Source organism: Seriola aureovittata, chromosome 11 (genome assembly GCF_021018895.1).
Source record: "Seriola aureovittata isolate HTS-2021-v1 ecotype China chromosome 11, ASM2101889v1, whole genome shotgun sequence".
Lineage (NCBI taxonomy): Eukaryota > Metazoa > Chordata > Actinopteri > Carangiformes > Carangidae > Seriola > Seriola aureovittata.
Window position 1 is genome coordinate 23,307,712 of NC_079374.1, and position 14,601 is coordinate 23,322,312.

Here is a 14,601-nt window from a genome sequence, read left to right on the forward strand (position 1 = left end):
TTTACAGAAACATACACAAGATTTTTTCGGATCGATTTAATTGACGGGTGTGTAAAACTTAAAAGGGACTAGGAAAATCTCATTCATCTGTCACTTGCACTCACTGGATTAACAGCACAGCTGAGACCCATGACCTCACTGCTGCTGTGCGTTTTGGGAGCCGTATCTCCTTTGCACTCTCACAAATTCTCAGATGTGACAGCACTTTTGAAATAATCTTTTTTTTTTTTTTTTTTTAAAGTGACATTGGTTTCTCATCAAAGCAGAATCCCAGAAAGTTGTTTGCGGCAAAGCTGCGGGCCACTGCGATTTCGCGGCACGGCTGCTGCATAGCAGATGAGACAAAATTCAAATGGAGACACATCCCTCAGGTTGTACAAATCTGCTTTTCAAGACAGTGGCAGCGCTAATGCTCAGGTGGCTTTAGTTTAAGCATGTCTGCTACCTCTAATGTTTCATTATCAAAGAGGCTCTGCGTGATGCTAATAGTCATGCCCATGTGTTATTTTTTCCATAAATGTATTTCAGCATGAGCCAAGAGTTCCACACTGGCACCCAGTGATAGGAAATCACCAGGCTAAGTTCATGTGGCAGCGTTGCTTTCGGCGTGAAACTGTAACAGGCAGCTGAGGAATAAAAAGAATCAGCAGGGATGAGAGAGAACCTGAACCCAGGATGACACACGGCTCGCAGGAGTGGGTTACATCTCATTCAAAAGTGAAATTTAATAACGTCTTTCATACCCCAAAGGAACTATGTCATTACTTGGATTTGCAACATCTGAAGTCTAATTAAATGTGGTGGAATGGAACAGCTAAACCAACACTGCAACAGGGAGATAGGAAAATGAATCCAAGAGGCAAATATTTACAAAATGCAGGGACTTCAACTTTACCTACACAAGTATTTATTTTCTATCACTAATGATAAATTGACAAGTAAGAAGATGTAGATGTGTTTTAGGGCTCGTAATTTTGAACCACAGGATTTTATTTTCATACTTCACAAGATCTTTTTTCTTTTTTTTTTTCTACAGGTGCCTACTGTTCATTGCAGTAAGCAAGAAACAGGGTTATTCTTTAACAGCTTGTGACAGCTCAGAATATGAATCTGCTGAGAGAAAGTGAAGAGAAATATGAGGAGCAAAAACAGAGGAGCTGCTGATTATGCTGCAGATCGACCAGTGTCCCATTCAATCAATTCACAATGAAGCCACAAAATCCTCTATAGCCTTTTTTTTTTTTAACGAATGGGTTTCTGGGGGAAATCCTCGCAGGGAATTTGAAAGCAGTTCAGAGTAACTCAGACTTCATGAGGAGATCAACATGAAGGTCTGTCTTTGTGCCATAAACTCCATGAAGAGAAAGTTCTAAGGTTATACACTGAAAATGTGAAATATGGCAAGAAAGAAAGCGCACCTTCAGCTCAGAGTGCAGAATTGTCTTGTTACATCTATGTCAAACATAATAATGTAACAAGAGTGAAAGGGGGGGGGCATGCTGTTCATTCATGGTTTAGGATACATACAACATATTTCTCAATAACTGCAAGAGCTATGTCTACATCTAAGAGTTTAACTGGTTTCCAGCAAGTTGCTTTTTTTCTGAAAGGTCCTATACTTTACCCTTTTCCTGTGTTTTATTTGAAGTGTTGATCCATAAGAAGATATATTTGCAGATACATTTGTGCTTTATAATAAAAAAAACACATGGACATCTACCTTTGGACCAAATGGGACATTTAATACTGAAAATGTCCATATATAAGTCATCATGATATTGTGGTGATGTTCTTTCTACCCTCATGATATGTTGATGTGCACCTGTCCTCCACTGCTTGTAAACCTGGAAACATGTTCATAACATGTTTTGTAATTGGATTTTAATGGATTTTAAGCTGCTTCAATTCCGCTGAAAGCTTGAGAATAAATGAGCCTCCGAATAAAGGAGGAGGTAAAGCAGGGGGTCACCAGTCTGTACATCACTGAGGGATTTGACCCGTTTGGTTCCCACCAGCCTCCCTGCAGCTCAGTCTCCAGAGCAACTGGCCTCGTGCCTCCACAAGTCTGTTCTGAGTTAAGCAGCATTACACTGGGGAGAGGAAGGGAGGGGGGGAGGGGCTTACTGAAAGTGGGGACTGTAAAACATTATGATGATGTGCAAATTAGAAACAGCCAGGAAAAGATCAGCTGCTCTGTCACACGTGCATGAATGCAAACAGACTACAATGCACATGCGCGCGCACACACACACACACACACACACACACACACACACACACACACACACACACACACACACACACACACACAGCGCTCTACTTTGCCAAGTTCCCCGGGTGTTTCTTGGCAAGAGCTGTGCTTCATACATTAGCATAGCGATACAGAGGATATAGCTTGTGAGATGGCAACAGAGAACAGACGGTAAAGAATGCTTTCCCAGTTGCTGCTTGAACGATGCCTATAGCCACAGTAGTTGAGATTTGTCTCTCATCCTGTTTTCTTTGGCTGCTGATTCTCTTTTAGTGGCCATACATTGAAATTTAACAAATCCTAAAGGTGGTCAACAAAAGACCATGACCATTCCCATCTGAATAGAATCCATTTGTCATGGTGGGAATTTCCAGTAAGACATTTTGTTCGTTTCTGCCACAAATAATCTATTTATGATGGAGAAACAACACTATGTTTTGAGCAGTTAATGTTGCTGACAAGTGGCAAACAACTCAGCACATGCTGTAGCTTAACTGTGATTGGTATTGTGTTGGTATTCCACAGCCAAAATAGAAAAACATGGTCAAAACCAGACAGCATGATTTTGAATGGCATAGCCTTGGGTAATGATGACATGAAAGGATGAAGAATGGTTGGGCGTAAAAGTCTTTTGTCATTTCTAATTCAAAACAAATGACAGTAAGTACACAGAGTATAAGGTTTTAATACTGCGGATCCCAAACCAAACCTGTCTCCGTCTAATAGCAAGTTATGTTCACTGGTACTGGGAAGTCCGGGCCTAACCTTAGGCTAGGGTTGTCACCGTACTACAATTTCAAACTCGATACCGATACCCAGGAAAATACTCTATACCATATTTGATACCACAAAATAAAGATTAGAACAATACAAACAATAACATCCATGACAACAGTATTTTAGGTTGTCTGAGGTAGTGCAAAAAAAAAAAAAAAACAATAGTAACCTTATTTTAAGGTGTATATACATGATATGCAAATGTATTCAGCTACAGCCCTGTTTATTTTCTGTGCTTCTCGTCACCATATTTTAGTTGCTGATCAAATAGAGTTGGTTGGTCACGCTGCTGCTGTTTCTGTCTAGTTTCTGGTCGACTTTTCTCAGCTTCAATCTGGGAGACAAATATAACACTTTTCATACACAAATCATTGTGTTATCCTGTTAAATTAACACCGTCTGTTACAGACGGGCAGGACTGATAATATTTGCTGCCTAGCTCCGACATTAACGTTGTTCGTTTTATTATTAGCCATAGCTGCTAGCTTAATGATAACTTTGCAGATGTCTAATGTGGCTATCGGATAATTGCCAGAGACAAAGTTATAAAGTTGGCACCTGTTGCTCCTAAAATGCAAAACCAATGAGAAATAATCTGTTGCTTTTATTGTTTGCAGCTTCCTGAAAATGTCGCCAAAATCCTCTGCTGCCCTGTCCTGGGTGGCTGCACAACAATTTGAAAATCTATGGGAAGGACACTTATGTTCTATTCTACAGTAGTCTGAGGTCAAAGCACTATTTGTGTTTCTTTGGTTGTCTATCATGTGAAAATCCATCAGTTTGGTAGTAGCTACAGCAGCACAGATCACACCAAAACATAAGCCACACTTTGTTTCCCCTACAACTACACAGATCAGGACATGATGGCTGCAAACCAGATGAAGAAAAAAGAAAGAATAGATAAATGAATAGATAGATTATATACTTCCTAAATAGATTAAACAGATATTTTTCTTGCTAAATGCAGTTCAAAGCTAAGAGAGCAACCGTCACAGATGCACAACACTTGATTATTGATTTGTTTGGGTCAACTTAAACCAACCGCAGACCGGTGCACACTGTGGGTGGTCCGCTATTATCTGTAGTACCTAAGAGTGTTCCACACAAGTGGTTAGTCATGTACACTTTGCACAAGAGCTGACATCACCTATTACATCCGCCAGCACACACAACGATACCCAGAAAAACAGCCTATGCATAACAGCTGTTGTCTTCTCAGGGCAGTGCCAGAGCTCGGCCTGTACTTATCAACTCCCACTGTTCCTGCAGATATGTTGTGCGGTGCTGTAAAGATCCTTTTGCCCTCTACAGGATGTTTGGCGCCCCATACCACAAGTTCCACTCAGGGGCATTCGGAGGTCCATTAGGCTGGCGAGAGCCTACAACATCATTACTGCTTTGATCTATAGCAGAATACAGACTTAACTGGGGAGGGGAGAAGCCTCAAGAACTGATGAAGTCTCGCACAAGCACAACAATCAATACGTGAACCATGTGCTGGTTTTGCACTGACTGCCTGTTAAAACTCATGTTCATGTTCTACTGCAAGTGACCCCACCTCTTAAAAGAGGTATTAAACTATGTATTAAAGATTTTATATATGCATGGTCCATATTCTTGTAATAGTGGCAGTGCACTCGAGCAAATGAACTAAAGACTTGAGGAACCCTTTGCCAAGTTCCCCAGCTGTTCCTTGGCAGGAGAACCCCAAGTCCCCCCTTTTTTTTTTTTTTATTTCAGTGCAAATACTAAGCAAAATATCCCCATTCAGTAAAAGCTAAGGCGATCTCAGATGATAGTGATCTTTCTGATGCATCAAGGAGCATCTGGTGAGGGGGCAAAAATAAATACTGTGCTGCTGCACAGCAATGTTTGAATGATTGTGTTATTAGAAAGCCAAACACGAAACTGGTCACCGGGGTAGATTGGTAAATATCTTTTGTTTGCTATGTTTGCTAGACATGAAACAAGAAAATTCCCAGCACGGGAAACAGCACAGTTGTGCCTTCTGGATTGGATTCCTAATGACTCATTTTAGGTAAACAGTAGGAGATAGGGAACCTCTGGTGCAGCGTCGTGTCAGATTTATAGTATATAAGAATATAAATGGAGCCTATAGCATTTTCAAAACTATTTGTATCTTCCTTTATGAAGATATGCAAAGAACTATTTTGAGTCGGGCTGTAACTTTTTCAAAACGTCACCTTTAAATGAATTCAAACTAATTTGAATTTGCTTGAATTAATTCAAACTCAACCTACGTAGTGTAATTCTAAACAGCGTTGTAAAATCGACACTGCTAGATTCATTAGCGAAGATGCTGCCTCACTTGAATTACAACCTATTGTTACTTTGAGGCAGCAAACAGCCTTAAATTCATCCACGATTTCTCAATTTACAGTGTCAAATCAGAAATGCTTTGTCTCAATACTCGTGAGATGGTGTGGTGACACAATTATCCGTTCAGCATGGCTCGCTAGCCAATGTGAATAAATAAAAATTGACTGGACTTGATTTAACGCCCCCCTCTGGCAGCCACAGCCTAGTGCGCTTAAAGACTAAGAATTCTGAATTCCGGTAGAGGATCAAATATCTTTTTTCTTTTCCTCACAGTTACAACTAACAGAGCCAGACCAGTAAACGGCTTATATTATCTTATTGCAGACACAGTACATTGATATTGTTGTATATGTCAGCTGGTAAATAATGAGAAACTGCAGTACAGAAAGCCAAATTAAGTCGCAGGTAATTTATAAACATTGTCACCATTACATAGTTTATTTTTTTATTGTTTTGTTTTGTTTTTTTTTGTTAATTTTTCACCTGTGAAATGTTAAGGACATTATGCATGTCTTATTTATTTATTTTACTATATTATATTTCATTTTTCTAAACTCCCAAACATCAATATCAATAGCATTGGCCTCAAAAATGTAGTATGAGTTGGGCTATACCAAGTAGTAACAGCAGATAACAGAGTAGTTCAGTGGCTGGGAAACTGTCCAGTACCTGAGGTCGAGAGATGGTGAATGAAAGTTATCTTGGCAAGTTCAACCGGAGCATGGGTCACCATCTAACCAGGGCCACGCGATATATCTTTAATGAAGCTGCTATGAGATGTTACGTAACGACTCGAAAAAAAAAAAAAAAAACACACTTTCCTATGTAAGAAAAAACTGTGATCAGCTGGATAAAATGTGCTGATTTAAGCATTTACACCACCCCTTTGGCAGCATCACAACACACTATGCTCCCACTGAGATATTTCAACATACTCTGTATATGTGTGCTGCGTCCCATCAGATGAATTTCTAAGTGCTAGTTCTTGAAATTCACTCTCAACCTCATGCTGGAAACGGAGAGGCAGTCTCCTAACCTCAGGAAAACACAGGCTGTGATAAGAATAGGATCAAATGTGACCCTTACTAACACCAGTCCACTCTTCCTCAGCGTACTCAGTAACATTACATGTTTCATTAGACACTGACAAGCCCAGTTTCGCTTTTCAAGCAGCACGTGCAACACGTGGCCCTGGTCCATGTCCTTTCTGAGCTAAGCTTCTGTTACCTTAACATCAAACATGTTTGTTGTGAAACAGCTTGAGGAGTGCAGGTGTTAGTGCAGCACATCCCTCCACACTAATGAGCAACACGATCCCCTGCATCCAGCTCAACTGTCTGTGCATACATATGTTTTATTAAAGAAAAAAAAAGATCTACCTGTATGTCATCTCTTATTTAACACAAATAAATGAAAATTGATGTTGATTCTGACCGGAAAGTTTGGACAGGTAATGATTAGTTTCAGCCTGGTTTCCCACTGTTTTCTGTCATTTTCATATCATTGAGCAAAATAAGAGTTGGTTATTGAACCATATAATTACAAATCAATGAAACAGGAAATTCTAAACAAAAAAATAATTGGCTGTCTCTCCCCTCTGAAATTTTCTTATCGCAATCAGCAAGACCAAAATAACATTTGGAAAGTCTTTCCCATGATACTGAACAAAAATGTTTCAATTAGAGGTTAAACATCTCTGTCAGTGATGTTAGCGAGCTCAGGACGTGAGAGAAAATCCTCATGTGAGCCTTCAAGTTGCCAAGGGCATCGCCAGATGTCAGGAAAAACAATAACAATCCGACACAGATGTGGAGGAGGAGTTGGCTTTGTTGCATGAAAAGACCTCCTCAGCTCTCGGTCCACCCGCCCTGACTGATGCAATGTTCTTTGCATTAACATGGCAACAGGGAGGCTGTCTTCCAGTAGTGTTGCAGCGCACAGATGCCTGAGTATTCATGTCATTGCACTTACGCCCTCATCGCCATCATGCCAACGTAGTCTGGGCAAGCACACGGTTCTACTTACGACTGTAGTGCTGAGGAGAAGAAAACACTACGGTCTAATACTAATGTAGCTGATGAGGAAATGAAAAAAAGAGAGGTTCAAACTGGTGCTAAATATTGTGATTATAAATGAAGTCTGATGGGAGAGATACAGCAAGTCTCGATGGTCATTCAAAGCCTTGAGGCTGTATGGTCAAAGGACAGATGACGCAACCAAGTATCCAGAGGAATTATAAATACTGAAAGACTCTGTCGCACACCATCTTCGTCTAGATCCAAGCAGAATACTGCGAGTCCTTTTCAAAGTGAGGCGGAGAGTAAGTGTGTGGTCGATGGACATGTAGTGCATCATGTGGATTTCTTATACCTTCAAAGACCAACCATTAATATGAACTTTACTTTTTAACAGCACCCAGCACCCTTGATCAAACCTTAATCCTTCTCCAGCTGTAAACATGTTTATTTCTGCTGTAAAGTTGGACATTTGAACATGGGAGTCTATGAGGATTTACTCGCTTTTGGAGTAAGCCTCAGGCGGCGATTCAAACTGCAGTTTTTGGTACTTCCATGTTGGCTTCATTTTCCAGCCCTGGAGGTTGATGCTTGGATATGAGTCATGATTTCAGTTGGAATGATTGTTTTTGCATTTCATTTTCACTGAAGAAAAAAAATCTAAAAATGATGATGATAATGTGATTTATTTTGGGGTTTTGTACCAAACAAGCATGTTCCTTTACGTGTGGAGAGTATGATCTATAGGCCGAGGCGTCTCTGCTGCACCACAATGCTTCGTTTATAGTATGTTGTGACACAATTTACCTTTATCCAAAAAAAATTGCAGCTCCTGCGATTTGGATATTGCACTTTGGCACATTACAATTTCAATAACATTTTATTTACATGTTCAGCTCTAATCTGCCTATTTTCACATTCCACAGACACAGAGCATCTTTGGCATTCATTCATTTAGAGTGTGTGTTTTTGTCTGCGTTACAAATCCAAGTCTAATATTCACTCTCCTTTTGATTCAAAGGACTCTGGATGTTTTGTGACTCATGTACCAACTGAATAGTTCAGACACTGAATATTTGGTATCACTGGAACCTTATTAGCTGCTCATGGTCTCAGACTAACTCCTGAGAAAAATATCTGTGTCTTTAGCTGCTAAATACACCATTATGTTCACTAGCCACTTGCTAACTTTGTCTGTTGTTTGGTGCTGATGAGCAGGTGCTCACAGCACAGTTTGGCGACAACTACCTATGGCTTTCATCACTACCAGCGACACCATTAACATGACACATAGTCAGTGATCCATTGTCAGTATAAAAATATTGATTATTGCAGCTTTAAAATTTGTCACATTTTAACACATTTCAATTGATCTGAATGTGTTTCTGCCAAACTGTTATTAAGTCTCTTGTATTTCACTGATTCATATCATTCAGTTAGTATTTTGGCAGCTGTGTACAGTGAGAGATTAGTCCATGGAGAGTTCCTGCCAAGTTTGGTAGCAATTAGGGCAACACTGTGTAAGAAAAGAAAGGTGTTGCTGAAACCCATCACGGAGGAATTGGGTGCTCCAAATAGCTGGCTCTAAAAAGTGTGTGGTTTCACATCCTCATTAACACATAACAAGATGAATGAAAAATATGATCAAACTGCGATTTGAAGCATCCATTAAAAAAAAAAAAAACGGTAACACAGGTGAAGAAAAAGATCTGACAGGTTAATGTGAGTTTTCAAAACACCACAAAGCAGCTAATAAATGTCCAAATGATGCCAAGTATTCGATGTCTGAACTCTTCCGTTGGTACATGAGTCACAAAAAAATCCAGAGTTACTTCACGTAGCCATGGGAACAGTTTGAAAAACTGCCAAACACAGCAGCATTATCAAAGAGGAACAGTGGGCAGCAGTCACAGCTGACAGATAGAGAGATGTTATTGTATCAGGATGACTGCTTAGCATCAGAAAACTCTGTCCTCAACACTGAACCCAGTGTTTACTTAACACATGCAGCGAGTATTGTTGGTTCATCAATCTTCCCTCATCCAGACGGCTAATCAAAAGGAGCCACTGAAGACAAATTATGGCTCATTCCATCTGGTTTTCTCTGTTTTCTCCTGTCACCTTCCAGCTCTCAAACACCAGCTTTATGTGGACGAGCTACAAGAGTAAAAATCTGCTTACACATTGATCTGTCAGAGTTAACGATATCATTGAATATATGCATCACAAACTTTTACCTTTACTTTTAATAATATAAACGTCACTTTATAAGTGACTTTAGCTGATAATACTTTTACTTCAGTGAATGTAGGGTTTGAGGTAATGAGGTAGTTTGTACTTTTACTTAAGTTAAGTTGTTTCACCACTGCTGCGCTCTGACCAAAAGTATGTAACTTATTAACACCTTATATTAAGTTGTTTTATCTATACAAAACTGGAAATTATTATTGGCCAAAGCCTTGCACAGAACTCTTAACTCTCACAAACTTGATGATGTTTTTACACTTTGTTTTGTCTGAATGAAATAAATGAAGTGTAACATTAGTGAGCTTTAGAGGCTCTGCTCTCAGGTAGATTATGTTACTTTACCTTTAGACAGAGCCAGGCTAGATGTCACCCCCTGTCAGTCTTAGTGCTGTGCTAAGCTAACTGCCTCCTGGCTGTAGCATGATAATTACATATTTAAGTACAGACGTGTGAATCAATGCGGTATCTTTTTATCTCACTTGCATATGCATATTCCCCAACATATCAAACTATTCCTTTAAAAGAAGACACCAAACACTGATGAACAGGCTGCCATCAGTTGCTGAGAAGATAACGTTACATCTCCCCCTTGAATATGAAGTGACATTGTACCATGCCATCATTATTTAAACATCGCACATAGGAAAGACATCGCACACATCCCGGCTGTCTTCAGATCTAAAAGGTATCACCAGAGAAAATGATCCCAGTCCAGAGGCCTGGAGTCCAATGAAAGAAATAGCACAAATACATAGTTAAAAATAAACCAGGCTCCATCGCCGCGTTGCACCTGCATAGCTGCTAGTAATTCTCCTTTTCTTTGGTGTAAATGTTCAGCTGTAGCTCCAGGGCTTCTGGGTTGTGTTTAAAATAGTCTAGCCTGCTGAGCATGTGCTCAGTGTTTAACCTGAGGCATACAGTACAGTCTGGTGGGAAAGAGCGGCTAATTCTACCAATTCTTTCCACTACATAGAGCCACATTTTCACAGGTCACTAGAGTTTCTTTGTCAAGTGTTTTAAGTGCACTGACAGGAAGCTTTACACAATAGCTTAAGCCTTCTCAGCAGGGTTTTTTTTTTTTTTTTCACTCTCTGTGTGATATTTATGCATCATATACTGGCTGTTGCTTTTCACAGATTTTCGTCTCACGGCTGTGTTTGTTGCAGCGATTAGCAGTCATTAAACTGGCGTACAGCCGGAAGGGGATTTTCAGGCCAAAAACTTTAAGAGTTTAAATGGGTGTTTACATGTCCTGTCTGGTTTTATTTGGGGATAGGAAAATGGTTGTTCATATCTCTGAATTTCAACAACGATACTTCAGCTCAATTACTAGCTCTTTTCTCTTCCGGCTGTGCGTGCAAACATCAGAAACCCGCAAAGATGGCCTTTGGGAGAGCTCTCTGCGAGTTAGTCAAGAACCATTCACTAATCCTCCCTGTGTCCAGTGTCATTCATCCATCTGAACAACACCAAAGCTCCATGTCACACTCACATTCTGCGTCAGTAAAAGGGACTCTCCAATTCCCAAGGTGAGATGTGTGACATACTTTGCTACAGACACTGATCACAAACAAAAAATTTACATGGAAGAGGGGTGAGGTTGTAAGACAGTTGTAATTGTTTCACTTATGCATTGCATCCTTACTGTTTTGGTAGAAAAGTTATAATGAAATGAAATTAAAAAATGCATTAAATGTATACAATATATAGGTGAAAAGGGATTTGAAAAGCTTTATCCCACTGTCTGATTTCATTATTACATCTGTTTTAGAATTTATTGCAGTCTGAGAACATCAGCAGTGACCACAGGGTCTTCCAGGACTGGTGTCTGTGGTTCCCTATTGGTATTGCCACGACAGAAATAACTCTGGAGCTCGGTCAAATTCACAGCTGTTTTAAGACGGCTCAAAGGAGGCCAAGGAAAATCCTCCATGTGCCTGCTGTGGGCCCTAGACTTGACCTCCAAGGGAGGCATTCACGTCACTACTAGCAAGCTCAAGCTGCTCTGTATGCCATGGGTTTGTGTTACAAAAACATTTAACTGCTTACATGTGTGAGCTACTATGAAAATAAAGTATAAGGATCAGAAATATCAGGGGCTGAAAACAACCACCAGTGCCAACATACAACAGCAGCAGGGCTGTAAATCAATTAGTTTAATTATTGATCTGCTGATTATTTTCTCTGTGAATTGTTTAGTCTTCAACTTCTCAGACGCTATGGTGACTTTTTCCAATTGGCTGGTTTTGGCCAACTGACAGAGAAAACCGTCATATTTGAGAAACCGGAAAATTTATCGCATTTTTGCTTGAAAATGAAAAAAATAATTGAAATTATTTATAATTGCTGTTTAATTTGCTATTGTTTGGCCATTATTAATAATACCATAATTAATTCCACTAATCGTTAAAGCTCTAAATAGCAGCCGTAATACACATGCCACCACTCACTTTAGCCAACAGAACAGTGCTGAATGTAAGGTGGGATTATAGCTAAGAATATAAAACATCTTTTTATTTCATGAACAGGCACAAACAGCGACTTAAAGAGGAGAATGGGGTCACCGATGTATGAAAAAAATGATCACTATTAGGGGAAACTGAAGTCATATGGTAAATGGACTGCATTTGTGTAGCGCTTTTCTAGGCTTATGGACATTCATACAGTGGCTTACTATACCACACGCACACATTCACACACCGATGTTACACCGGGGTAATTTGGGACGTTTTTGACCAAGGACATTTCAACATGTTGACTGGAAGAATCAGGAACCTCTCAGTTAGCGGACGGCACCACTCTACCTCCGGGGCCATTTATGGTCATACTGAAATCCTGATCAGTAATTAAAGTCAAAATTGTGTGATGTTTCTAAATTTACTGCTAATAGTTTTTCTTACTAGCATTACTAAAAAGGGAGACAACAGGCCCACGGGTAAATAGAAATGCTCCTCTACTGTCAGCAGCTGGAGGGGGCGTGTCAGTGTCAGTGTCTATGGACAGCAGCCAGCACGTTGAGCACCAGCAAGGGAGCAATATGAAAGTTAAGTGACTTACACAGTGGCCTACATGTCAACTACTGACCTTAGCAGTTAGCAGTGCACTTTCTCCCAGATGGATGTTTATTATGGTTAAAGAGTTGAGGTCAAGGACCTAATGATTTGATATGATTATGTTTAAGTTACACAAGAATGAGACATTAGCAGGAAAGCTAATACGGTTTGTTCAACGTCTGTGGTCCTCGTGTTGTGTAGTCGGCCCATGATAGAACCTTTTCAAATGGAAACAGCAGAAAAACAAACAAAAACACACACACAACGACAACAACATACATTTATACATTTCTATCCTTAGGCCTTTTGTCGGAGGAGAGCACAAAAAAACAGGCTATTTGATTTCAGTTGGACTTTAAAAAATAGAGGGTCCAAATTAATTTGGCCTTTTATTTCCTTCTACAGTGCAAAATATTATACACTAATAAATATTTAGCTAGCAAAATTAAGCTAGACATTATGTGTTGCAGGTGTTGCCCGTCAAAGGGCAAATACAACCTTCTGGTTTAATAAAAAATAATCAAAGGCCTCCAGCCGGTCAAAGTAGAGTATTCATACAGGTCACGCTGCGAGCTGTGATAATGGCCACTATTAAGAACATGGACAATAATACACTGTGTTTTTTAAAAAAAAAGGGAACTAAGCAATTTGGGACTTTTATTAACCTTGGAAACCAATTAACTGCACTAATATGAAGAGGATTTTTGGCACAGCTTACGGCAGCCTGGGTTTGACAATAATAATAGTCACATTTTCACACTAGAGTAAGTTGGCTAATTGGAGATCCAACAGAAATCTCTGCAGCGGACATTTGCTCACAGCAGCAGAAAATGCAGAGTGGGAGATGGGTCCAAAGCGGTGTGCGCTGGCTGGAGAGAGGGAGCTGTTCAAACCCAGAGATCTCTGCACTTACTTTTTTTATTTAAGATAAACACAAAGCTTGTGCTACAGAAAATGGACCAGACTCAGTGAATAGCTCCCTAAGCTTAACATGTCCTATGATAACTATTAATTTAGCTATACAGACTAATGAGCAGTGATAACTAACATGTCTTTGGGGTCATCAGGTGGGAACCTCCTTTCACCAGTGTTTCGTCTAGTTGGTCCCACGACACCTCCAGGAGGCTAGACAAATGATTCATTAATGCACTGTTCTATAAAATCTCAGAGGGTAGAGTATGGTAATTGTGTGTAATGGGACAGTAAGACGTTAGTCTGCAAAATGACCGGGGTTCAATACTCCTCTGTGAGTAACAATTACACAGTACTGCGTGTTCACCTTTGGAAGACAAACAGACACACACACACACACACACACACACACACAGAGGTTCCCAGGGACTACTTCCTCTACTCCAAATGCCAGAAGCCCCCTCCCACACAGTAAATCAGGAAGCCTGTGTCACTGACGGTTTGTTTAGCTCACACAAACATGGAACACCCTTAGAAACCACTGCACAGCCTCTTTCCACTGTCCTCTATCCTCCACAAAGCCCTGCTGCTCGCACTGCTCACACTCAGATGCAGCTTCTGGAGACATGAACACATGAGGGGTGGCGTCAGGCACCTGGTGCACTGAAATTAAAAACTGGATGGGGAAAAAAAAATACTGACCCTCCATAATGTATGAGCGGAAAAATTACCTCAAAAGGTCTCACATCCCCGAAACTGAATCCAGAACCTGCGGCGATCGCTGGGACCGGTGCATATGTACATCATTGTGCTTTTGTGTAATACGATAACCTCAGCCTGAGGTAGGCCGACAGGAAGAAACATATAATGCATACATGGGTTGTTGATTTCATCCGAGGTGAAACACAATAAAGGTTGGACTTGAATGCGTTTGGAGGACAGTACGAGATGGCGGAGGAATATGGAATTGGTTTAAATAAACGTGAGAGCGCTTGCTGTTGTGTCC

General features: G+C 40.2%; 1 protein-coding gene across 1 annotated transcript in view; it reads right to left on the reverse strand.

Annotated features, from left to right (window-relative positions):
* Positions 1-14,601, reverse strand: part of calcrla (calcitonin receptor-like a) — a 31,705-nt gene that overhangs the window by 12,938 nt on the left and 4,166 nt on the right. The window lies entirely within an intron of this gene.